The sequence below is a fragment of the Sturnus vulgaris genome, chromosome 1 (assembly GCF_052056855.1).
Source record: "Sturnus vulgaris isolate bStuVul1 chromosome 1, bStuVul1.hap1, whole genome shotgun sequence".
Lineage (NCBI taxonomy): Eukaryota > Metazoa > Chordata > Aves > Passeriformes > Sturnidae > Sturnus > Sturnus vulgaris.
In genome coordinates this window covers 111,123,423-111,148,598 of record NC_142243.1, presented here as the reverse complement: position 1 = coordinate 111,148,598, position 25,176 = coordinate 111,123,423, and the positions used below count along the sequence as shown (strand labels likewise).

The 25,176-nt window shown below is 40.0% G+C and overlaps 1 long non-coding RNA gene across 4 annotated transcripts in view; it reads right to left on the bottom strand.

Moving 5' to 3' along the window:
- Positions 1 to 1,227: 1,227 nt before the first annotated feature.
- LOC148225409 (uncharacterized) overlaps positions 1,228 to 25,176 on the bottom strand; it is a 125,583-nt gene continuing 101,634 nt past the window's right edge. For 2 of the 4 annotated variants that reach the window (XR_015807170.1, XR_015807168.1), the window contains 3 exons: positions 15,357 to 15,419; positions 7,920 to 7,957; positions 1,228 to 1,821 (listed from right to left, as the gene is read on the bottom strand). This is a non-coding gene — a long non-coding RNA (uncharacterized LOC148225409). The remainder of the gene's footprint in view (positions 1,822 to 7,919; positions 7,958 to 15,356; positions 15,420 to 25,176) is intronic. The other 2 variants (XR_015807171.1, XR_015807169.1) reach the window with 2 other exon arrangements.

Genomic DNA, 25,176 nt, shown 5'->3' with positions numbered 1-25,176 from the left:
ACCAATTTGTCACCAGTGAAGCAGCTCAATTTTGTAAGAGAGAATTAAGTAGCCAGGGAGAGCAAGTATGGAGGCAAGGCAGGGGGATTAGGACACTCACTTGGGATGTTTTCAGTTCCTGCTCTACTTATTATAAAAACTTCATGGAGTCTTTAGTTGAGAGGAGGTGTTATTTCCCCCACTTGCTCTGCCTGGTATGATGCTGGAGCTGTTAAGGGAATACTTGCTGGAGCATTCATCAGAGGTGGAGAGGATAAGGTGTTTTGAGGAGCCTGTTGGCACTTCTTGTGAAATAGGTGGGACTGTTTTAGCATCCCAACTGTGTGATGCTCACCCGTGCATGGGGACACGTCAAGCAGAAAGGAGAAAGCTGGGAAACAGATAGATTTTGGTTTAGCAGGCCTGAAGGAGAAATTAGAATCCTCTATGGCTCTAGCCTAGGAGGATTGTGTGTCCAAGCAACCAAGCACATCTCAGGCTTAAGCCTACCTGCATAGGTAAACCTGCAATCCTCCTTCAGACACCGTGAGAGATTGTTCTGCCTTTACACACACAAATAACATTACTACGGTGCTGTCCTCATGCCTGAGGGAAAATTCCCCTTTCCTAAGCAGACAAGTTCACACTGGGGTTTTCTCTCCACACTGTCCAAGCTAAAAGGTCTGCTAAGGGACAAGAAGCTGGATAGAAACATGGCTAGAACAAATCATCCCATCAGGTGGAACTATAATAAATATGAGCCTCAGCTTCCTTTCCTCTTTTACATCTTTTTGCTGCCTTTTGGGCTTGATTTTTGAGGAGGGGAGCAAAAGGGTGTTTTAGTGGGTATCTTAGAAGTATGCTTGGAAGTAAGACCCACTCTTTCAAAAATTGTCTAGAAAAGCAATTCCTCACAACACTGAGAACATCACTAATGCTAAACGTTCCTTTAATTCTAATTTTGAGACACTTGCCAATCTTGCAAATTAAAGATTTATTGCCTGAGAGTACTCAGATCACAACCTAACACACGTTTAGCTGCTTTGTTCCATCCTGTTTGGAGTCATTCCAGAGGCTAAGCCCCTGTATTAGAAACATCACCAATGCAAAGATTGAATGATCGATCAAAGCAATGCAGATTATGAATTCTCCTATGCAGTCTTCCATAAAAGGGACCTAGAGAAACAGCTTTTTTTTCCCTGTTTATTTTTTGACGGACAGATTTATGTCAAAGATTCCCTGAGACTGTTTTGTAATAACCTGTGTCCTTTATTTAAGGAGGTAAATTTTACTATGGTAAATATTTTACAAGTGAATGAGAAAATGACATAACTAAGACAAGACACAGAAATGAATTGTTCTGCACAATTCGTCAGGATAGATCAAAGATAGCAAAGGGAAAAGGTATTTCTAACTTCAGAAACTCCAGAATAAATAGACTGTTACCGATGCAAACTCCCTCAAGAAAACAAATAGGATGCACTTTTGCTCTTTTTTGCGTTGCTCTGTTTTGAAATTAATTCTAAGTCCAAGGAATGGAATACATAATGTGTGTAATAATTTCAGTGTGAATCCCAGGGATATTAAGCATTAAATCTGGGCTGAGATCTCGCATTATAAAAATTATTGAGAGCATGTCATTAACATACATCATTCAGCTACTTACTGTATTTGAAGAGCCTAGGTTTATACAAATACATCAGAGTAATACTTTGCATTCCAGGGCGTGACCAAATAATCAAATTACAAAGAATGAAGCGGTTAGGGCTTGAGATAGCATGGTAAACACTACAACTCAAAGGATCCTCTGTTGTGGATCAGGCTTTGCTCTCCACAGACTATCTGCAAAATAAAGGAATAAATAGGTGAGACTTCAGGGATGTCTTTTTCAGACTCTGTAGATATCATCCAAGACTTTTACACAAAGATCAAACCCAGCAGTCCATCAGGAAAGAAAACAAGCCACATCAGGTGCTGCTCCACTTGTTCAATTTGCTTCTCAGCCACTCAGTTTGAACTGTGGCTGATTATTGATCATAATGCTTTCCTCCTCACAAACTTCTCTCTCCTTATCAGTAAAGAATATCCACCCTGGCGTTCTACATCACTTTTTATGTTTCTGTGAGTTTTTCCTACTCAAACGTATGTTGTTTTCTACATCCTGCAACTAGTAAAATACCGTATGTTTAAATCTGGATTATTCTTCTGAGAACCAAACTTCATTAACTCATGGAAGAATTTTGTAAGGAACATGGCAGAAGATCCTTTTGAGCCTGGATCTTTGTATTTAAGTTCTCTGCTAGAAAACATGGATCTATTATTACTGATCCTCTTTACTGTATTGCATCTCATTATCAAGGTGGGAAGCTTTGTGACTCCTTCAGATATGAGCAGGTAGCCAAATTTCTATATAATTTTAACTAGGAGGGGAAATTGGTGATGGAGATCGTGTATTTGATAAAATATGTCTATTCACATACTTGTAGTATATTTAAATAAATGTACCAAATCCTGATTTTTGACATGAGAAGGATCCAGAGACTGGCAACTTCCTTGCTTGAAGCTTCTTTGCAACTCCCTTTGAAAAAGAAAAGTATCCTTTCTCTTGCTCTTGGGTTGATTTGTGTCTTGTCTACTTGGGTTTTACACTGTCCCCATGTTTCTCAAAAAAACCACCACCAAGAAAAGTCTCTTTCTGTGTCACCTTTTTTCTATTGTGGATGGAAACACATATTTATCTACCTCTTGAAGTTAGCTTAAAGGCTGATATCTAGATAGAGTGGTCTAAAAGAGACAACCTGACCTACATCCTTTCCCTCAACTCAGAGCACTGAAATGATGCCACCTTATTTTAGTCAAAGTCATGATAAAGTTTCCCAATATTTTAACAAAACAAAATTACAGAGAGGTTAAGCTTTCCCACATTTATAGATTTGTTTCAGCTAGCTTGCATTTTTGAAAGGAACTTTCAAAGATCGTATTTGGAATACACCTTTCCTATTGTTATTAGGTATGATAAATTCTATCTCATGTATTGATTCAACTGTTACCTCAGTTACTCACATTTTTTGTTCAAATTACAGAGGTCCCAGTTTCTGAATCTGTTTTTCCAGTTTTGGATGCCTTCATATTCCCCAGGTATTCCCTCCATTTGAAATCAATTAGGAGGTTCTCTTTTGAACCTCCCAAATCCCCAATCTTTTTGGCTTGTCTGGTCTAATAAATGTAAGGTTTGAGGCAATGCCTACAATTCCTTCACAATTCATCAGTTCTATTACACTTTCAAACCCCAAAATTCCCATTATTGTCGTTAGCTGTCCAGCTTGAAATGAAAATGACGTGCTGCTCCTTTTACACAAGCAAGAGTTTTGCTTGTTCCCTTTGATGTCCATCCGTTCCCTGAGCTGAAAGAGAACTTCTTGAGAAGCAATCGTGGTCTGCCCAGGTGTCCTAGTTCAGGAATGGTATTCCCCAATTTAGTGTTCCCACTGACACATTCCAAACTATGTGGCATTTGCTCACTCCCCTCTTCCCTGTCCCTCCTCTGCATTGGGCTGGAGAAGAGAACTGGAAGCACAAATGGTAAAGATCATGGGTTGAGATAAGAACAATTTACTGAAACAGTGAAGAGAGAAGGAAATGCAGTAACAGCAATAACATTATAGCAGGATACAGGACCCTGCCAATGATGTGAGGTGGTATAGAACAACCTCCAGGCCATATTTCATTTCACAGGCCCAATTTTCAAATGAACTTCATATTATTCTTAGCTCCATTTTACTGGGCTAAATGTTTCATTTTATTATTTTTCCATAACATCATGAGGCACATTTGTATTCTCTTTCCCTGTTACAGAACTGCGCTTAGAAAATTTGTAGTGACTGCATGACTGTCTTTCATTTCTGTCACTGGAAACTGTTTGTTCCTCTGGTCTATGAGTGCAAGAGGAGAATCTCAGTTTCCACAGTAAACTTCAGAAATCTCTTGGAGTGTTTGGCTGCTTGACCTTAGTAAAAGCCTAGGTTCAGTTGAGCACCTTTGAATTGATCCCTCTCCAGTTGATCCTTGAAAGCCCTCACTGTTACCTGCATATGCCAGAAACTCAAGTGTCTGCAGATTTTCTTGAGGTTCCTGTAGGACTTTCTCTTTCCTTTTTCTTTTTCTTCTATTAGTTGGGTCTGGATCATCTCAGATCGGTGGATGCCTTTAATCAAGAAGCCAAGGTTTGTCTGAAGCCTGTTTTTGGGAAATCAGAGCTGTGCCACTCTCTGGGTATGGTTATTCAGGCTTGCTGCTAGAACTCTTCTTCTCTGTCTTCATCAGCTTTCATTCAGCCCATAATGTTATACTTAGTAGATAAAGTCTCAAACAGAGTTTTTTCTAAATGATATAAGGTACTTGCATTATTTGACCTCAGAAAGCCCAGCCTCTCTGATGGGACCCTTTAACTTTGGCAACCAAGTAGATGAAGTGCAGTAAATGTTTTTGCCTAAGCTCTCTGACTGGCCCAACTGAACTTCCAGATGGCAGGCTACCCTGATGGATCTGTGACTAGACATTTCTTCCTGGAGCTGAACTTTAGCCAGTGAGTCCTTATTCCTCTTCATCCCTTCTAGTGAGCTCCTAGCTGGTGACTCCCTGCCTAGAAACAGCTATGGCAGTGTTGTTGCCTTTTACCTTTTTGTCCTTACTAATTCAGACTGGTCTTCTCAATTTGTTAGGACATTTTGTAGTCATTACTCCAATAAAAATTCACCTTTGCCTACAAATCATTTCAGCCATTTCTCGGAAAACTCCAGAAACTGCTGTAATTCCTTTTGTAAAGTTTCCAGTTCTTGTTTTAGAGCCTTCTGGTCTTGCTTTAATTCTTTTTGGCTAGTTTTGTTTTCTGAGAGCAGATTTGTTATTGATTCAAGAAGAATACGAGCTCATAATTTCTCTGTTTGAATGGCATCCCAGTGTTGACACCAGGCTTTTATCTTGTGACCTGACCAGGTTATTTCAATTAGAATGAGAAATTGATGAGGGAGATACTTCAGATACAATCCTGATAATTTATAAGAATGTAAAAAGTTCTGCTTTTTAGGGGAAGTGTTAATCATGCACAGATTTCTTGCTTGCAGTTTCTGCCAGAATCCTGTAAAAAAACCCCAAATCCCGCTATTATCCTTCCCTTGGGGCCTGGGGGAAGGTTGCAGATCTGCACACCAAAGGCAAAAACACCTTAAGGAGACACTTCCTCCAGTCACAGAGAGAGGCAAGTATGAGTAGCCAAAGAGTCACAGACAGGACAAAAGTGTAATGTTCTGAAACCAGTGACAAACAGAAAAAGGTCCAAATAGTATAGACAACTGTGTGATGGGGTTAGAGGTCAAATGCATTCTGCTTTTAATGATTCTTATAAGATCAACTCCAAATGTGAGCCTGTTTTGGGCCCCTACATTCAATAGCACCCAGGAGAGAGGATTGTTCCCTAAGATAGGCACAGCAGTGCTGAGAAACTGTGCATTAGATCTGTTCAAATGGCTGCAACTTCCTTCTCCTTGTACACTGTCTCTTCTGCACAGCTCCATCACAGCAAACCTTCTCTATCTCTAACATTCGTAAGTTTTGTATGTCCTGTATTCAGTTGGAGACCTGCACTAACCTCCTTTTATAGATACCTTGAATGAAGGACCACACTGAAATTTAGGCTTAGTACTTATCACCACATAGACAGAGCATTTCATCAGCGAGTTGGCAAAATATCTGACAACTGTTGAAAGAATCGAGGAGTTAAGATTGCTGGCCAAAAGGGCTTATGAGTTAACAGATCAAAACAAATTACAATCAATGCTGAGAAGAAAAAGGGCTTGGGAACACAAGTGGTGAGAATCTCAGGATAGCACTCCCATGGGTTTTAAGGCAAGACCTGGAGGAAAGAGATGGGAAAAGCTAGCTCAAATGGCATGAAAGAAGGCAGAGAGCAGAGTGGAAGAAGGGGTCACAGGGAGCACCGTGAGCAGCAGAGTCAGAGAAATATGGGATCAATGAGGGAAACACGATGAAAGGAGTGCAAAGATGAGATTGTGAACGTTCCCCTAACAAACAACAAAGAAATGGAGTGGATACAACACTTTCTTCTGATGCCTAAGTATGTTTAAGGATTAATGCCTATTCTGTACCAGGACAACTTCTGATAAAGAACACTGCTTATTATAAGTGTTGTTAACTTCCTTATCCTTGGGAGAGGACAATCAAAAGGGCAATACAGGTAGACTTTACAGGACTGTGGTGAGAAATGACTTCTTAGAGCAGAATTCTTGGAGCAGAATTTCCCTACAGGAGATGATCACTGTCCCAGACACTGACATAATTCCAGTTTGAATGCATCTGCTGGCCTCAGCTATAGCAGTTGCTACAAGGAGAGACAACATCTTAATTTAACAGATCTACAATGATGCAGAGGAGTTTTTTGTTGTTGTTGTTGTTTATTTTGTTCAAAACACATATCTTGAGTTCCATCTAAGAAAAGACTGAAAAACTGTGAAAGATTATTCAGGGTGAAGATCAGGTGGTTTATATGATTAAATAAAAGTGAGAAAAAAAGTGGCATCTGGAGCAATAGTTAGACTCACTCCAAAAGAAGGAAAGGTGAGGAAAATAGAAAAGGTCATTTGGATTAATGAAATCCAAGGTCAGAAGCAACAGTTGTGATATACTCTGGTAATCATTCTCTTGACAAAAACCACAGGATTGCACACACAGATCCCTGGACAGCATGTTTTTGAGGCTGTGCTAAGTGTCTGGAAAGATGACTCCCCCTCGTAACCGTTCTGATGTATTCATGTCACTGCCAGGGACACATGCAGCCCCAATAGCCCCAGTGAGACATCAGATATACATCCCCAACACCCAAGCTGATCTTTTTTCTAATGCCTCACCTCTTTTCCTATCCTGAGGACTGTAGAGTCCTCTCCATTTCCCACAAGTCTCAGACATAGCTTTTGTTCTTTGCCCTCATCACACTGTGGCTTTTTGTAAGTACTTTCCTTGCAGTCTCACACAAGCCCCTTCTTTTCCTTGCCTGTCCCAGTTTCTGAATCCCTCCCCAAGCGTAGAATTTGTAGGACATGACTGTGGATCAGCAATTCCAGTGCCTGTGACTTGTGTTTCTTCCAGATGTACCTAGTTTGTCACCAGTAGACCATTTCTATGGGTTTTTTTATGACTAACCATATCTAGCCACTAGCTAATTGTCTAGATACAACACAGACCATGTCCCTGTGGAGCTCCTCATATCACTAGGAGATTAACATAGGATTTTAGTTTTCTTTACTGTTGGTAAAAGGTGCTGGGGAAGACATGATCTAAGAAAGGATATAAATAAAGAGTAAGATGCAAGACAGTTATTTTGGTAATACAAGTTGGTGGTGTAGAAAAGATATAGGTACGTCCAAGAATAAAGAGATGTCATCTATGAACTTTATAGAACATAAGACAAGCAGATGAAAGGTTTAGTGATGTGGGCAACAAAGTGTTTGCATTGCCTCTTTGGAAATGAATTAGCAGTGAGGAAGAAAACAGAGATAAGGCCCATAATAGTGCAGGAAAGGATGAAAAAGAAAAAAACTAGGGAAACTAGAAAAAAAGAGCAATGTGCATGTATGCAGAGGGAATTTAGCAAATTTCTTTTGTTAGATAGTTTATTAGCAGGGTATCAGAAAATTATGCATAAAGTTACTTACACAAGAACATTTACAATATAAATGCAATTTTCAGCTTGGGTTTCATTATCTAGTGGGTAATAGCTCAAATGTTCTGAGATGGATTTAAATTCTGTCTAGCATGTATAAGTAAAAGACAATTTGCAGTGTTTAGTGCAATGGAATACATGCCATTCAGATGCCTGTATAAATTTAAGTTTTATTGGCAGCCATAGCATAAACAAGGTGCCCTACCTGTTATCTCTTCATAGAGGACTCTTGTTGTGCTCAACCTGAGTGTTGCAAAAAAATATAAAGTCATTACAGCTTCTGGATATTTTTCTACACTTCGGGGTTTTCATCAAGATTCAGAACCATTTTCAGAGAGTGCATGCCCTAAGACCCTCTCTGTCACTTACAGAATGCTGCAAATTGACTCTATCAGTTTACCCGCTGCTGTAAATTGGCTCTGAGCACACATAATGTGTCAGGTTTGCCTACTCACTTTCAGTTTTCACCCGCCTCTACTGGGCATATCTAGGAGTAATGGGATGAAATTGAGCAAAGGAAATTTTAGACTGGATATCAGGAAAATTTTCCTAACAGTGAGATCTATTAGAATGTGGAATAGTCCCCCAGGAAAAGTGATGGAAACCCCGTTGCTAGAATCATTAAAAATAGACTGGAAAAAAACCACAGTAAAAATACAGTAGAAAATAATCTGCATTGTCAGGGGATGGACAAGATGATTCCCTAGGTTCTCTCAAGCTCTAATTTCTAGGATTTTAGGAGCTGAGCTCCATCAGTATTAAATTCCCTGAATGCCCAAGATCATCTAATTGAAACAATAGAAAGTTTGCTCATAGGCATGCCAGGGAGAGTGCTCAGTAATGATCAGGCTGCATTACTGCTGAGAGTGTATCACTTGATCTGCACTGTACAAAGAAACAAGGAAGGAGACAATTTTTATCACAATTTACCCTTTGCTAAACCTATTCTTGTAAGTCAAATATACTGCCTTAATTCAGCATTGCTGATGTTATAGAAAGTGATCCTAGAAGCAGGTAATAATGAGTCCAGATCACAGTTTGTCATGGTGGAGTTTTGTATCAAAAGCTAACCACACGTGTCCAGAATCAAAATTTCCCTCTGCAACACACGTACTTTCTACTATAGCTCTGTGCTCCTTTCATAGCACACACATGCCATGCACTGCCATTTCATTTGTCTATGGAAGACTTGTCTGTATATTGAGGGATAACAGATTACCTCCACAGGGAAAATACATTGATTCTGAGTTTCTCCTCTCTAAAGTGAGCTTGCTAATAAGATTTCCCTGTTCTCATTGCTCATAATATTTCACAATCAATGTTGAAATCTCAACTAATGAAAAAATTAAAAACAAATTGCCAAAGCAATACCAGGTAGTGAAGCCATACCTGAAGTCAGTGCTACTTTCTTTCACCCAGCAATATAAGTCACATCCCTCCTTGTTGTGAGTCGGACAACAAAAAACAGGGAGAGAAAAATGACTTGCCAAGCTAACCACACAAGAGAACAGGCTATCCTACAGCTGGCTGAAGAAGCCACAAATTCAGAAAATCCTTTTATTTTTTCGGGTGGATTTCTACAACGATTTTCTTCTCACTTCTTGCAATACTCTCCCATCCCTGATGACATGCCTGTTAGATGTGGGTGCTTTTCTGGGGCCAAACATGAAGACCCAGAAGGTGAGTGAGGTGGAGCACCATTCATGTGCTAAAAGCACAGGATTCTCCTCTTTTCCCGTGCAGATCCTGGAAAAGCATGCTAGAAAGACCCTTCACCTTATCACACAGCAGGGCCTCTGCTGGGAAGTTACATACTGTAATAGATTTGTAACTTTTATTTCCAGGGCTGGCCAAGAAAAGTGTATTGGGGAGACTGAAAATAACTAAAGCAACTGCCTTAGTTCATGGCAACCAATTCCCAGAGTTCCCTTCTCAGATTTTAAAAGCAGCAAAAGTTTATGGCTCAGACTTCCAGCCCTGCTCTGGATGCTATATCTCTGCAGAGGTGGGTGGAAGGGAAAGGGCTGCAGCCATCTAGAGGGTCTTCAAGGGTTTGTGGCCAGGACGCCTTTACTCAGCTGCATGCCTTGGTTTGGCAGCACTCTAGGGGAGAGGGGCACTTGGATGCCTTGGAGGAGAAGCAGACCCCATTCCCTTGTGTGGCTGTGACGTGTTGCAGACTCAGCACTGCAGAGCCAGGAGCCCAGCAGGTGTGGGCAGCCCCACGGCCAGCCTGGGACCCTGGACTGCACAGTTCAGGCTCTCCTCAGCTCCCCCAGCCATCCCCCAGCTCCTCAGCCAGCTCCAGTCCCGAAATTAAGGCAGCCATTTCTCCATGTCACTTTCCAAAGCCCACAGGTCACAGTTCTTAGCAGCAAAGCCCTAGAGTACCTCTCCTCCTTGGGGGGCTGCTCTTACTCGATGTGCTCATGTGCACGTCATGCAACATGTGAACTGCTTCAACAGGAGTAGCAATAATGTCCTTCTCCTCTCCCTTTGAGGATGGGGAGGGTCTGATAGAGCCTGGAGGAACCAGGACATAATAGGACTGCCTTGTAATTTCTGACTGCCTATCCCCAGCTGCTTCAGGTCATTAGAGCTATTTTGCAACATTCTCTTAATAACCTTGCAGGCGCTCTCCCCAACACTAAAATCATACACAAAAGGCCAAGGTTTAAGGAGATGAAGACAATGCTGATAATGAGTCCCTGATTGATTAAAAGTAAATACATTTTTATTCAGAGAAAAGGGCATTTGTTACCACAAACATTTCACCTTCAGCACAAATAGGAGTTGAGCTTACATTTACTAAGGGATTAGAGCAGCACTACAACTAATTACTTCCCAGCAGCTATTGGCCTCAGGTTAGATGTAAGCTACTTCTTGCAATCTGTGGTGTGGGCTCATGTAAAAGGGGGCCCATATTTTCATTGTCTTGGTAGAAAACAGTGCAACAGTGAGGCATGAGTGAATATACTATGCATAATGCAATACAAAATAAGAGCTGATTACAAGGAGAGGACTCAAGGAGATCAAACATTAGTCCATCCCACCATTTTATGTTATGAGGGAGATATTAATTATTCTGCTTGCATTCTGTAGATGGCCTCAAGTTGTACACTTATCACATAGGAAGGTGCACATTACTTGCTGGAGACAGATTTCAGACTTCTTGATTACCTTCACTTGCATGAAATCAGCTGTATATTCCTAATGTGAACCATGCAAATGATAGTATGTTTTTGATCAGTAAAATGTTATTAGTTCCTAAGTTATTCACCAGATTTTTGGTGTGAGATTTCTGGTTTTTTTTCAGGAATCCCAACACAGTCGCATCTTTGCTATTCTCACATGAATCTCTGAACTCCCTACTCTTCCACTTAACATTTTTGCTAAGTTGCTGGCAAGAGATGAGATTACTTTAAAAATACCTATTAGGATTCAAAGAAGGAGGTTCCTCCAGGTCCAGGCAATGAACTGCTCTGAAGTTATTGAGTTATTCATAACTTTGAGCAGTTACAAATTACTGCTATTAACTGAATCCTGTAATTACAGCAAGTAGCTAGGTTTTGTAGCATAATTTATGATACAGATAGCTTTTAGTGCATGTCTTAGATAGTTAAAACTCAGGGAATGCAGAGAAATGGCTTTTGCAGCACTGTGAAAATATGTGTTGTTTTCAAACTGGGATCTGATTTAGATGATAATGAAAAAAAAATCACTTTGGATGAGGGAAAAGTCCTTATTCTGATTAAAATAGTCCAGGAATGGTGTCTTCTAGCCTAAATGAATGCTTTTACTGGATTGACTGATTTTCACCATGACATGAGAAAAATCCTCCTTGAAGGCCTCTCACTGGAAAGTTTGTTTAGACAATTGTTCTGTAGCATCAAGAAATTGCAGACTGACACTAGTTTATCCATTTGAGACAAACTCTGGAGTGACTGCTCTCAGGGACTGTGTTATAGAGCAAGACCTCAGTGCAAGTATCCAATAGTCCCTTGTTGTCACTCAGCAGAAACACACCACCACAGACCAGCCACTCCTTACACCTACACAGCAGGTGCTGGCACAGCTGGGTCCCCTGTCCTGAGCATAGAAAAATAAAGTGTGCTTTACTTGCAAAAACAAAGAGATATTCAATCTGTTTGGTTTATTATTCTTAATTTCTGGAGGTCAGCATATAAAGTATTGCAAAATGCCTCCCATGACTGGGTGTAACATCTGGCCATGAAAGTAGTGTTAATTTTTGTGCTTCCTACCTGCAGTAATGACAACTCCGGCCTCTCTTTGCTAATGGCCCTACCCCATCATTAACCACACCATGAGAAGAAGGTCTTCTGGAGGGTATTGAAATCTGAAGTTTTCCTGCACTTGTTTTATCTTTCATATAGTCAGTAAAAGGCAAGTAGCCCTACATTCCCTCCAAGCGAGATGAAACAGTGATTTCTATTTCCTATCATGGATTTTTGATCTTTCTGTTGTAAGAAAAACAGTGAGCTTGTTTAACAGTAAAGACTGATGTATGTCTTTTTCTGAAAGCAATATAATAAAAATGGTACCTTCTTACTCAGCAGATCTGCTCTTGTGTATTGTAGACGATTGCTGACTCTGTTCAGAACTAAAAAGTTTATCTTTTTAGCCCTGCAAAACCAACACTCTTCAGGACAAGTGAGCTGGTTCCTCTTTATTGTATCATTAATAAAACCCTTTACTTAATCCTATCACTTAATCGGCCAGTCAGTAAATACACTGATTGTTAGCAAGTGTTCCTGGGTATCTCCCTTTTTGCCATTTAGTGTCAGCATGAGTGGAATTTCTTCTGTGTAAGAGACTAGTAATATTTACACAACAAAAATGCTTACATATCTTTGCTAGTAGAGATTTCATGACATGTAGGTGATGCATTGTAAAGAAAGAACTTTGTTTTGCTTTCTGAGTGTGGCTGAATTTGCAGCGGACAAGAAGTGGCAGTTAAATAGCAGAAATCTACAAAAGACAAACTTCTGCTAAGGCATATGGGAATTTAAATGAGAAAGAAGCGAGCAAAGAACTCAGTATTTGGCCCTGGAAAGTTTATGCACATGAAGCGTCTCTTAAAACTTCACTGAATGGACTATCAAATTCAGATTTCTCAGTGGAGGTTGTCTTTTCAAAAGGGCAAACATGAGGCAAGCTCTCAGCACTGAGTGTGTTGTTATAGTAAAAATAACTTGTTTGCTTAGGTATGGATTAGCTTTCCAAAGTCAGAAAAACAGAAAAATATTAGAACACTATCCATTACTACTGAAGATAGTAAGCAGAGTCAGAGCTTCTCTCCTTTCTCCCTCACACTGTTCCTCAGAAAGGAATCACAGCTTCTGAGCAAAGTGATTCAGAAGCCAGCCTCTCTCCTATACCAATCTAGAGCAGGTGCCCCACTGAAACTGGAGGTAACAAATAACAGGCCATGCCTGTATACTAGTTGCTTGTTGAGGTCTTCATAAGCAGAGGCTGTCTTTTAATGCAAGTATAAACTTCCCATCTGTTATGACTACAAATATCGTCACTGCTTTTAGTCTTCATTAATGACAACTGTTCAAACACCACTAATCAATAGTCCTCTTACTGTTTGTTATTTCCCATTAGGAGGTTGGCCACTCTGTTGCCTATGTTGATCAACACGAGGAAGGAAATATTCCTTGGTGCATGACAGTTTGTCCAAGTCTACTAGAGACTGTCAGGATTTCAAGCCCCAGTACCACAGAGACGCTGAATTTAAAATTTGTAAGGAAGGGTCAATACAATGGAGTTGTCAGGTTCTCTGGGGAAATCTGGCTAAAATCCTTAGTGGACTCCTGAGTTTTGAAGATCAGAGATCTACTGCTAATACCATTTCCCCATGACCAGCAGGGATGAATCAGGGTTTCTTTAGTTCTCCAAGCTTCTACAAAGGTCAGTTAAAAAAGGCAAAAACCTTTTGTCCCCCAAACTTAATTACTTGTTCCCCAAACACTTCTGTCCAATGTGGAGAGACAGCCAGGAAATTTGGAGGAGTGAGGCTCTTAGAGGGACTGACTGGCACCACTACATATTTGCACTGCTTACAAGGTGAAATTACTTAGGTGCTGCAGCCTCTCAAGATACACACTTATCACAGTCTGAAGTGTGCCTTAAAGAGCACAGGAGCCTCTTTTGGACCCCCCTTTTCTCTATGGCACACTGTAAAATTCATCTGGATGTGATCTCCACAGCTGCAAATCCATCTTCTCTTCCCATTACACATTCTATTAGTTTGCTATGCTTCCCCTTTAGCACAGCTCTTTATTTTAGCATTATTAATTTTTGACATGAAGTCGCTCTAAACATGGTAAATACAGGAAGTAATTGGTATGTTAAACAGGGGAAGCATAATGAGTCTCATGTACAAACGCGACTTGGTCCTGCTGCAGAGTCGCACTGAAACAGAATACAAAATTGAGCTGCCAATTTCAGCAGGAGCTTCTTCACCAAGTCCCCTGGTTCACAGGCAGTGCCTCGACCTCTCCTGTACTTATGATACATCCAGCCACAGTTTAATGGCTGAAATGACTTTGAAGCTTTCCCAGTGGAACCAATTTTCATCCTCTGTGAATATAAGCTGCAGCCCTTCAGCAAAGAGTTTAGTTTGGTGATAAGTTAACATATGAGGCCAGCCTGAAAAAAAATGTTGACTGATGCCCTGATGGTAGGGCTTTCACATTGTAACTTGTGGTTACAACACAGGGCTTTTGGGGAAAGACATGCTCTTCAGACTAATGCTGGCTGATGGGATATTTTGCCATGAGATGCTCTGTGTAACCAGAGAGGATGCTGCAGCTTGTCAGCACTGATGGCAGATCTTGACTAGGAGGAGCAGATAGAGAAGTCAGAGCCCATTTCAGTCCATGCTTGTAGTGGTAAGGGGTGATTATGATATACAGGATGACAGTTTAAAGGGTCTAGATGAGATATTCTCTAAATTTGGTGAGAAGTCAGTGGAAGAGTGAGGTATATTAGAAAGGATGAGAAAAAGAAAAGCTAAGAAAAAGCTACCAACAACTTTTATATAAGTTTCAAAATACTGCCAACCCCAGCTTGTCTCTTTCTCTTCATTTTAGCCTTTATAAAGATTTCAGATTTCTAGTTTTGCCTTGGAAATTATATATACTAAATACAGTTATTCCAGCTGTTACAGCTTCAAATCCAATAATATTTGTCCAGAATCAAGGCTGAAAGATCAGATGAAAATTATTGTACAATCCAGAATCAACAAAACACATACATGCTATTTGAGAAGCTGTTTTCCTGCGAGCTCTATGCCTTTTCTTTGGTGGAAATTCACAAATAAAAGACAGATACAGTCGGCAGCGGGATGAGGCCATAATATTTGACCTAGAATGAAGCTGACATACATCAGCAAAACACCCACAGACAGCAGATACAGGAACCTGACCTGTCTGTTGCTTTACCCATGGTACTGCATAAATAATTAATTGTACCTGCCAATGTAACAGATAACACCAGGTAGTTCTCTGCTTTTTTTTTTTTTACGACAATCCTTGATCTTTTTGTGTGTTAGCTGTCGTAGAAGAGGAAACTAGAAGAAAGAGACCAGACCCTTGTTACTTGTGTAATAGCCTACCTGCTTTCTCAGGTTATTCTTGAAGAGGGGTTGTTGACAGGCTATAAAATATCTCAGTTGTTCCTGGCAGGAGAGAATCAGAAGAAAAAGACAGTATCTACCTTATTCTGATTTTGGTGCGTGAACCAAAAGAACACATAGATAAAATTTTTGCTTGGAACATTTAAAATAGCGCAATATAATGTCCCATAAAATAGGTACTAGGGTACAAGCAGAAGCTCATAGCAGGACAGATTTAATGGCACAACAGTTTCTTTCAATTTGGTTTTATGTTTGGGCTTCAGAAGAATCCTGAAAACAGTCTAGAGACAAAATTTTCCTTTTCTTTTTCTTTTTAACACCTTTGTGATTAAAGAATGACATTTCATTCTGGACAAGAGGCCCATGGTATAAGGCTGACAGCTGAGACCTGAAACATACATTCTGCAATTCAGCAAGTACATAAATAAAAAGGACAAGTATCTTCTCTGAGGAAACATCAGAGGTAAGTTTCAAATGATGAAATGAAATACTTAATTCAGCTGAGGTACATACATCCAGTTTCAGGCAAGCAGCCAGCAAACATGTGTCCCTTTTTCTTTGTTTCTCCTTCTAAGGATTATAATATTAATACTATTTCGATTTAACATATGCTTTCCGAAGGAGCACGGAAGCCTTGTCCCATGTAACTCACATAGCTCTGTAAAAGAAACCATAAAACTCACCAAAAAATGAGTTAGAAAACTTAGCACAGTGATTTCAAGAATAAGTCCCAGAACCTAAGTGAATAGCATGCCTTAATAATGCAGAAGCTGGACAATAGCCTATGATCTCATACGGGATATGGTTTCAACTTGGGCCTGATAAACTCAAGTACATAAACTTGCACCTGCACTTTCCAAGTGCAAACACCTGGCTTTGCTTTATAGAAGGAATCAAAATCCTGCATTCTCTCTTTCAACAGCCTTTTCTAAGTGTAAGGATTGGAATCTGTAGCTGCAAATCACATTCCTGGGCTACTCCTACTGACACCCTAATAAACTGCAATCCTCCTGGCTACGCTGTCTTCAGAACTTCATTAAACACTGAATGCAATCATTTTAGAAAAATCACAGCAAAGTCATATTCGATCACAGGCAAAGAATCCTGAGTCTGAAATCCTGAGTCTGAAACTCTGGTTCTGATAGATTTGTCACACGTTCTCCTCCCACCAAATAAGGGCTACATTTACACAGCAGATTACTGAGTGCTACTTAGACGACAGTGCAGAGGCATTTTCCTACTCTTGTTCTCAAGCAGAAACCTTAATCTATGACCTGATCTGGGCTCAAACATCACTATACCTTTTAGACCCTTTTCTAAGCTTGCCTGAATGTTGATACCAGTCCAAATGCCCAAAATCTAAGCATATAGACAACCATTTTTGAATTTTATATTCAAAAGGAGACTCTGCAAATTGGGCAGTTTGGTTCATGGATTTAGAAAGATAAAGAATCAAGACCGGAAGAAGCTGAAGATTAGGGTTTGTATTTAGACCCATCATGATTTTGAATGCATGACCAAGATGAACGATGGTACCAGCAACGGTGATTCCCATTGGCCATCCCAAACTACTTCATCTGCAGGGCAATTGACAAAAGTATCAGCAGAAACACCCATTGACAGATGAACACAAACATGTCAGGCAGAACCTCTGGACTTTTCTGAAGTGGATTAGCAGCTTTTTAGATGTCATCAAAAGCAACTAAAACAAAGCTTTCAGAGCTGGCTGTGCAGGATGCTCCACACACAGCTTGAATCACCTCGCTCTTGGTAATGGTCTGACACAGAAGCCCTAATCAAGTGTGTGTGAATTTTACTTTCATGAGATGACAGTTCCCAAGTGAAAGGACACTTCAGCTCTGATAAAACTTTCCTTCTATTGTCTGAGGTTTGTTTGTTTTCTGGCAAACCCCAGCACTGCCTCTGCTTTCTGTGCAGGCATGCATTTCCCAAGCTTGTGTAGGGAGGCCAACCAAAGTCTTTGGAGGCTTCTCAGTAGTATTGCCTGAAGCAAATACCACAGCTCAATAGCAATTTAATATTGTAATCAGGGAGCAAACTGTGCAGTTTTGGCACATTGTGATAATTATTAACTACATGTATTAGTGTTGTGTTTCTAGTAACTAATATTTACAAAAGGTTCCCTGTGTGGGGAAGACCTTGCCTAGACACGAGCAGTTGAGCTATTCCTGAGTGATTGTCAGTGGGCCTTTAAGCCTCTGCTCATGTTCACTGCTTAAAGATAAAACATCAGTACTTAGAAATTGTACTTCAAAAGACCTATTTCATGAATAATAAATTCTCAGAGTGTAAAACCATACCAAGTGCCAGAACGTTTTGTGAATTTATGGGGAAGTTTTCCTGTGGAAAAAAAAAATCCTAGAAGATAAGATTTAAAAAGCACATCTTGAATTCCCTAACATAATAGAAAGGAGATTGGATTTAAACATTGAATCACTCTTGCTTTTCAGATTTTTGTTTCATGCCATGATGTGTCTCTTCCTCCTACTTTCCCATTGCTATTAGAATTAATGACCTTATGAATCCCAGTTCAGAACTCACAGGCAAGGGCAGAGATAAGCAACAGCAAAATGTTCTCTAAACTCAAAATCTGTAATTGTCAAATTAAATTTCTGTGTGCAGTTATTATATTTAGGCTGACTCAAGGTTGAAGCAAAGTTGCCTTCCTCTTTGTGTCTTATGCAGTTCTTGTTGGATTAGTAGTTCTTCACCTGGCTGAGCATGGTGGCAAGGAGTGAAAGTGGTTGAGTGAGAACACCTGTATCAAAAAAGGATACAGTGTACAGTGAGCTTGACTAAACTTGAGCATCTTAGTATTCCTACTCAGAATACATAATTGTATTTCTTGCACTGATTGTTTGTGTGCTTTTCCAAACAGGTGGGGACACAAATACATTCTTGACATGGGGTCTCTTCCAGTCTGTGAGCTGTACCACATTACTGATGTGAATATATGCACACGAAAAAAAGTCATTTATTTTCTAATAGCATTGTAGTTGGGAAAAAGATTTTCTCATGCAACTTAACCTCTGTGTAGTTTCTTCCCTTCAGGCTCACCAATATTTCACACAATTTTTCTGGCAGTATTCAAAGTGCCTTTTAAATTATGTATGCTTTTGGCTAGTATGCTAGACTTGCAGTCTAAGAGACTAGACTTCCCTACAAAGAAGTCATGATTTGACATTGTTTATTTTGCTGCATAATCACATTAGATAGGGCAGTGTCATAAAGAAGACATGAAACAAATACGTGTAAACAATACACTGCCATTCTTTTAACAATTGTTTAAACAAATTAGCAAGTAAAATATACCCTTAGCTTCAGGTAGTTCCTATGTCACATGGCAAGAGGCAGACACTAACATGTACTTCTTAGAATTCAGACCAGTACTGAGTGTTGTATTAATGTGGAAGACAAAGATGGTTCTTTCCATGTGTTTTCAATATACTTAACAACCAGGAGATGACTAAGGGATGCTGGCAGGACGTAAAAGTAACCAGTGAGGTGGGGTTGGATAACATGGTCAGTGATGATTGCAAAGCACTAGGACATATGAAAAAAGAAATCACAGAGGCAAAAGGACAGGTAAAAGGAGACAGAGAAGCCACAAGAAAATCAGATTTCCAGAAAAAGTTAGGGGAATTATATCTGAAGTTGTTCACAGGTTAAGGAGGGCAGAGATGGGTATGAAGATGTCAATGAAGACTTCACCTGACTGCAAGGCACGGGAGACAGATTGGAGGAAGTTTTCTGGGGAGCAGAGAAGGAAATACATCAGAGAAAGACACATGATGTGTGTAGAGGGAGGGCAGTAGACTGGGGTTGGTTATATAAGTATATGAAGTATATCATATTAATGTTGGTGTACATGGAGTATTAAAGACCTTGGTAATTCTGCCTTGTAAATCTTGTCCATGTCAAAGATCAATACAATCGAAAAAATTTCTATCAGAAGCAGTAAAGTTTTATATTTATTTTTTCTATTTTATAGATTATAAACATGAAAAAATATGTTCAAATCTAATCTAAGATAGTGTAAATTTATATATGTATAAACACAACTCATCCAAGACTAAATTATAAATCCCAATATTCACATGTATTTCTCCCCAATTTACAATTTTATCTGTTTCACTCCAAGTAGATATTTTAAGATTAATAAATCAGCCACTCTAAATTCCATTATTCCATTATTCTAACACATTATTGCTAAGGCACGTAGGTGTAACATTAGTTTTTATAAATTCCTTTAATTAAAGCAATTATGTCAAAGATAAGATATGGTAAGCATATTAATATTTTAAGTAAATATTTGTGCTTGTTTTCAGAATTAGTAGAAACAGGAATTTGGCTACAGTTAGGGTTCTTCACTGTTTCTGAGTGCTGTAATAAGGAAGGGGAAAGGTAAGTGTATGCCTACCTTTAAGTAGGTGCTTTGCTTTTCTAACCTGCTGTGAAAGCAGCAAGGTAAGAGGACTAAGTACATACCTGAAGGAAAGCATGTGCTTGACTGCCTTGCTGATCTGAGCCTAGAGACAGCAGGATGGTGAGGCTTCTGAAAAGGCTCTTGGCACACTCACCACGTCGGTTCAGGGACAATGAATAATTTCTTTTCACAAGCAACTTAAAAATTGAAGGGACCAAGAAGTCAACTAAGCAACAAACCGGCTTTGGCAGCAAAACCAGTTAAAACTAATTTTTTTCTCTGAAGTGGAGACTTGATTCTAGCAAATCAGTTCAAAGCATGGCAGTGGTACCATCATAATTGCAGACGTGATGAATTTTGGCCTAAGAACAAATGCTTTCCAGCGTGCAAGAAGTTATTAAATCAGGGTCATGGTCAAAGCTTTGGAGTTGTATCCTGTACTCTTTAAAATGTACTTTGGGGTTAGGTTCAAAAAAAAGGTCAAGTACTGCTCATAGTCTACCTGCATGTGCCCAAGTTTAGACTTGTGACCCTAAAACTCCTGAATATGTCTGGAGGTGCTAAAGATCCACCTTACAGTGGATTTCTAGAGTTCATGTTCTCTGAACACCTTTAACAACTTTTGCAACGTTTGGCTTCTGTGTCAGTCTAATCTTTTCTGAGACCCAAAAATAAAAGGTTTTCTCAGTCTACAAGTGGAATGCTGCTGCTGATACATGTGAGGAAGATTAGAGGGAAGGGGAGAAAAGGAGGAATTACTTCTACTGTCCTTTCATCTAATAGTGCAGTGATTAAAATCCTTGCACAGTATACAGCAGAATTTGGTTAAAGCACTAAATAGCAGAGAATTACCATTACCTCCTTTGTACATACTCTAGTTTGATATTCTTTGATGCAAAGAAAATTATATCATACCAGACTACATAATGATGCAAACCCCAAATAAATAAACAAAAAAAGTTGTAACAGGGTAACCTTCAGGAGATCATTAAAATATTGAAATGTTGTGAATTTCTTGAAATTTTGAACTTTTACCACAGTGAGTTCCCAAATCTCCCTGTTTCTCTGTAAATGTTGAGAAAGTCTGAATACTCTTGTCTCTTGTAAGAAATTACTCACCCAAGGCAAGTAGATTACTACGGCTTTGCAAAGCTGGGATATACTCTTTTGTTATGAAATTGTGTATATACAAAAGACAGTCTACGTACTAATATTTATAATGAGAGAAGTTAAGGAAACATTAGAGCTCCATAGCTTTTTACTATGAAATGTATATACCTACACAAATGGATTGTATTTGTGGTGGATTGTAAGGAGCAGCAGTAATGTCTCTGAATAAAGAGCTCTTAGACCAGTTCCCCCTGCCTCTTCCTCTGCTGTTGCCTCTGGCTCTGTTCTGTTTTGTTGGGTTTTTTTTTTCTGCCAAAGCCAGCTGCTTCCTTGATGGTAGAATCCTCTGCCACGGCCTGGGTTGCCTCGGGGATGTCAAGGGACCACCTCCACTGGGGCCAGCCAGGCTCTCTTGGCTGCATGCACGCATGTGGTTTATCTGCCCGACAGGCCTGGGCAGCAAGGCAGAGATGCTCTTCTTTTCTCACTTTCTTATCTTTCCCTCGCTACCCCAGCAACAGTGACCTGCATCACCTTGCCTGAATGCATCAGCTCTCTTACTGCCGGGACCTGGTGCAGGCAGCTGTAATCAGGCGTTCTTCCCAGCTCCTGATGTGTTTGAGTTTAGTAGTGCTTAGCCTCCCGGTCATTCCTGGGACTGTCAATAGCACAACATCCAGATGAGAGGTGTTGTGCCTTCTCATGTCTGGGCATTCATGGGGTTATGCCTGAACAACAGCTATGACCAACTCTTCAAGTGGTGTGCAGGGGAAGGGGGAATATACAGCAAACAGAAGTCTTGAAATCATAGAATCATAGAACCTTTCAGGACGGGAAAGACCTCTAAGGTTGAGTCCGACCATTAACCCAGCACCGCCAACTCCGCCATATCATGTTTTTAAGTGCTACAGCTACTCTTCTTATAAACACACACCTCCGGAGATGGTGACTCAACCACTTTACTGGGCAGCCTGTTCCAATGCTTGACAGCCCTTTTCCCCAAATATTCAATCTAAACTTCCACTGGCACAACTTGAGGCCGTTTCTTCTTGTCCCATCAGTTACTTCTCTGGAGAAGAGACTGATACCTACCTTGCTACAACTTCCTTTCAGGTCGTTGTAGAGAATGATAAGATCTTCTCTAAGCCTCCTTTTCTCCAGGCTAAACAACCCCAGTTCCTTCAGCTGCTCCCATAAGACTTGTTCTCTTTGCCCACTAATACTCCATGCTCCCTGCTCAGGGAGCTGCTGGCCAAGGTCAGTGCTGTGCTGTGTTTTTGGTGGGGCTCCTGTGAGGCTGTGCCCATCTAGAGCTCTGTGAAGTCCCTTTGCTACTTCACCTTGAGCTCACCATTCCTGAGAAATAGATTTTGCAAATGGTGCTGTTAGTTGAGGACTTCTAATCAAATCTCCTCAGTAAGAGAGGAAGGAGCTTATTTAGCATGACATTTGTCTGAGAAACATTTGATGGATCTCAAAGAACATCTAATAGTGATGGCAAGGATCATAGAAAACTGTAGGAAGCAAACAATTTTAGCAATTCTAGGAAGCATCCTGTGTGGACCGGAAAGGATGCACTAGAGCTGGCCCTGTGTCTCCTGTGACGTAAATTGTGGTAGTCCCATCTGCAATGTGTAACCTAGAGCTCCAATTTCTACATATAGAACCAACTTTCAGAAGAAATGTTAAACATTTTCACCCTGCTCTGAAAAATGTGAAAATCAGAAGTCATTAAAACCAGAAGGGTTCACAAAGCAAGAACTTCATTGAATTATTGTTATGCAAAATGTTTTTGGGAAGAAAGCATAATGAATAACAAACCATTCTGCTTAATTGAAGTGCCAGTAAATTAGGGCTACTGAAGTTTAATGAAAACTGAAGTCAAAATAAATCTTTTTAAAAAGCCATCACAGTAAATTCTCAGCTTTAACCATATTGGGTTGTTCTTGGAATAGCAGTTCATGCAAAATTTTAAAGATCTGAGTATATGACAAGAAAATATTTCAAAATCTCCAATCTTGACACAAAATAGGAAATCTGTTTTCAGAACAGTCAAATATGTGGAACAGGAACATCACAAGGAGCTTTCCATAATTTCACTCAGTTTTAAAGGATTCTTTTAACAAACATTTTCAAATAAAATATTGCCAGAATTAACATGAGGAAAACTGTAGTATCCTTTCCAGCCTCCTGGAGCAACAAGAAGAAAATCATGTGGAATAGAGGGGACGTTCAAACTGTATTTTGCACTTACAATAACTAGATTTCCTTATACAAAATTCTTGCAGTGGATCCAGTGTGGTGCAGATTGGCGAACATTCCTTAGCATGTGTAGAAATCCCCTTAAAACTAAGAAGCTGGAAGCTGAGGGTAAGGAGCTTAATATTGTCTCTGATAATTTCTGAGCCTGAACCCAGCCTGATGCAAGGCCAGATCTGTCAGGTAATATTTTGGCTGTTTCCTTGCTTCTCCTGGGGGGAAGCTTCCTTTCCTTTGATATGTTGGAGGATCTGCAAGGCCAGCTCACCATTCACAGAAGCCTGGTACATTTCTTCTCTTCAAAATGCAGTATATGATGGAGCTAGAAAGACTGATTGATATCTTGCAATATGCCACACTTTTTCAGTTGCCCAGAACTCAGTCAGATTTTAATATTAAAAAATTATGCCTCTTTCTTTCCTTATATCAAGAGAGAAAGTCAAGATTTTGCAGACTTTTACAAACCACATATTGAAAGAAGCCCAGCCTGTGAACTCAGGACATTTCACAGCAATGCTCCAGACCTGTGTCAACAGATTCTGACACTAATTCAGGAAAGGCACTAGTTAATTTTGATTTCTCAGCTCTCTCTTTAGTTCTGTTGTCATAATTAGGAAGTCAACATTTACCCACATCTATCATGAGACCTAGGAAAACTATTAGTTGCAAACAGCTGATTTGTTGAATTTAGCTCTGTTTCCTAATTGTGGTTGATCAACGATCACATTTTAATTTCTATTAATTTTATTCACTGTATAAATTCTTCTGTGACTTGTTAATCTGAATATATTTTAGCCTATGTATTGCTTACAGACTGGATGCTGTATCAGAGTTTTTGTGAGTAATTCAGTTTGCACATGAAGGATCAGTAGAATCCCAGTCTATTGTTTGTGGTCTCTAGGTGCATAGTCTTCAAAAATATAAAGTGATTTCGAGATGACTTCTGCACACAGTTTGGAAGCTTTTTGGAAACAAAATTCACAGGAGTATTTGTTTCACTGTCTTTTAAAATATAAATTTATGTACAAACATTTCTCCTACTATGTGTATGCAAAAACCCTGTCGAACTCCTATTGAAAGCAACAGAAATATTCTGACTCAAATCAAAAAGAATCCCATAAAGTTCATTGTGGATAAAATGGGAAAATTATGCTCCAATTAAAGGAGGGGAGGGTTTTGATTCATTTTTGTCTTCCTTGGATTCTTAAAACTGATCCTCAGAGAGACTGTCCTCCTTTCCTATCTTTCCCATTATTCCCCTACCTGTTGGCACCTCACTGGTCTCAGAGACACCTTGATAATTTTTTATATTCTTCCCAGCTGACAGCCTGGTGAAGGCCTTTATTCAAAAAGAAACACAATATGGCAATGAAAAAGAAAAATTGCCTGTTCAGCCTTGAAAAGACATAACTAAGAGTGGGACCACATTGATGTGGGTAAGTATATAAAGGGTTGGTGTCAAAAGGGCAGAGAAAGGGGTGGTGCCAATCAAAAGGACAAGAGGCAACAGGCAGAAACAGGCAGAAAGCACAGGAAGCTCTACCTGAAGATGTAGAAGATCTTTACTGTGTGGATGATTGTGCATTGGAACAGGCTGTGCAGAGAGGTTGTGGTGTCTCCCTCTCTGAAAAACCATCTAGACACAGCCTGTGCAATGTGGTCTTAGCATGATCCTGCTTGAACAGGGAGGTTGGACCAGGAGACCCACTACGGGATCTTCCAACCTGACCTATTCTGTGATTCTGTGAACATGAAAAGAAGCTGCATATGTTTTCCTGAAATGTTCAAAAGCCCATCAAACAGAGGAAAGTGTCATACTAAGTAGAGCCCACCAGACTTGATGGTGCTTGTGCGCGGAGAGGACATGACTGACATCCATCAACCCAAGGTGACTGCTGATCACAGCTCACACCAAAACAGCTGTGCCAGGCTTGCCTGCACCAGCTTCGGTGGCTTTTGATGGCAGATTTTGTGCAATGCTTT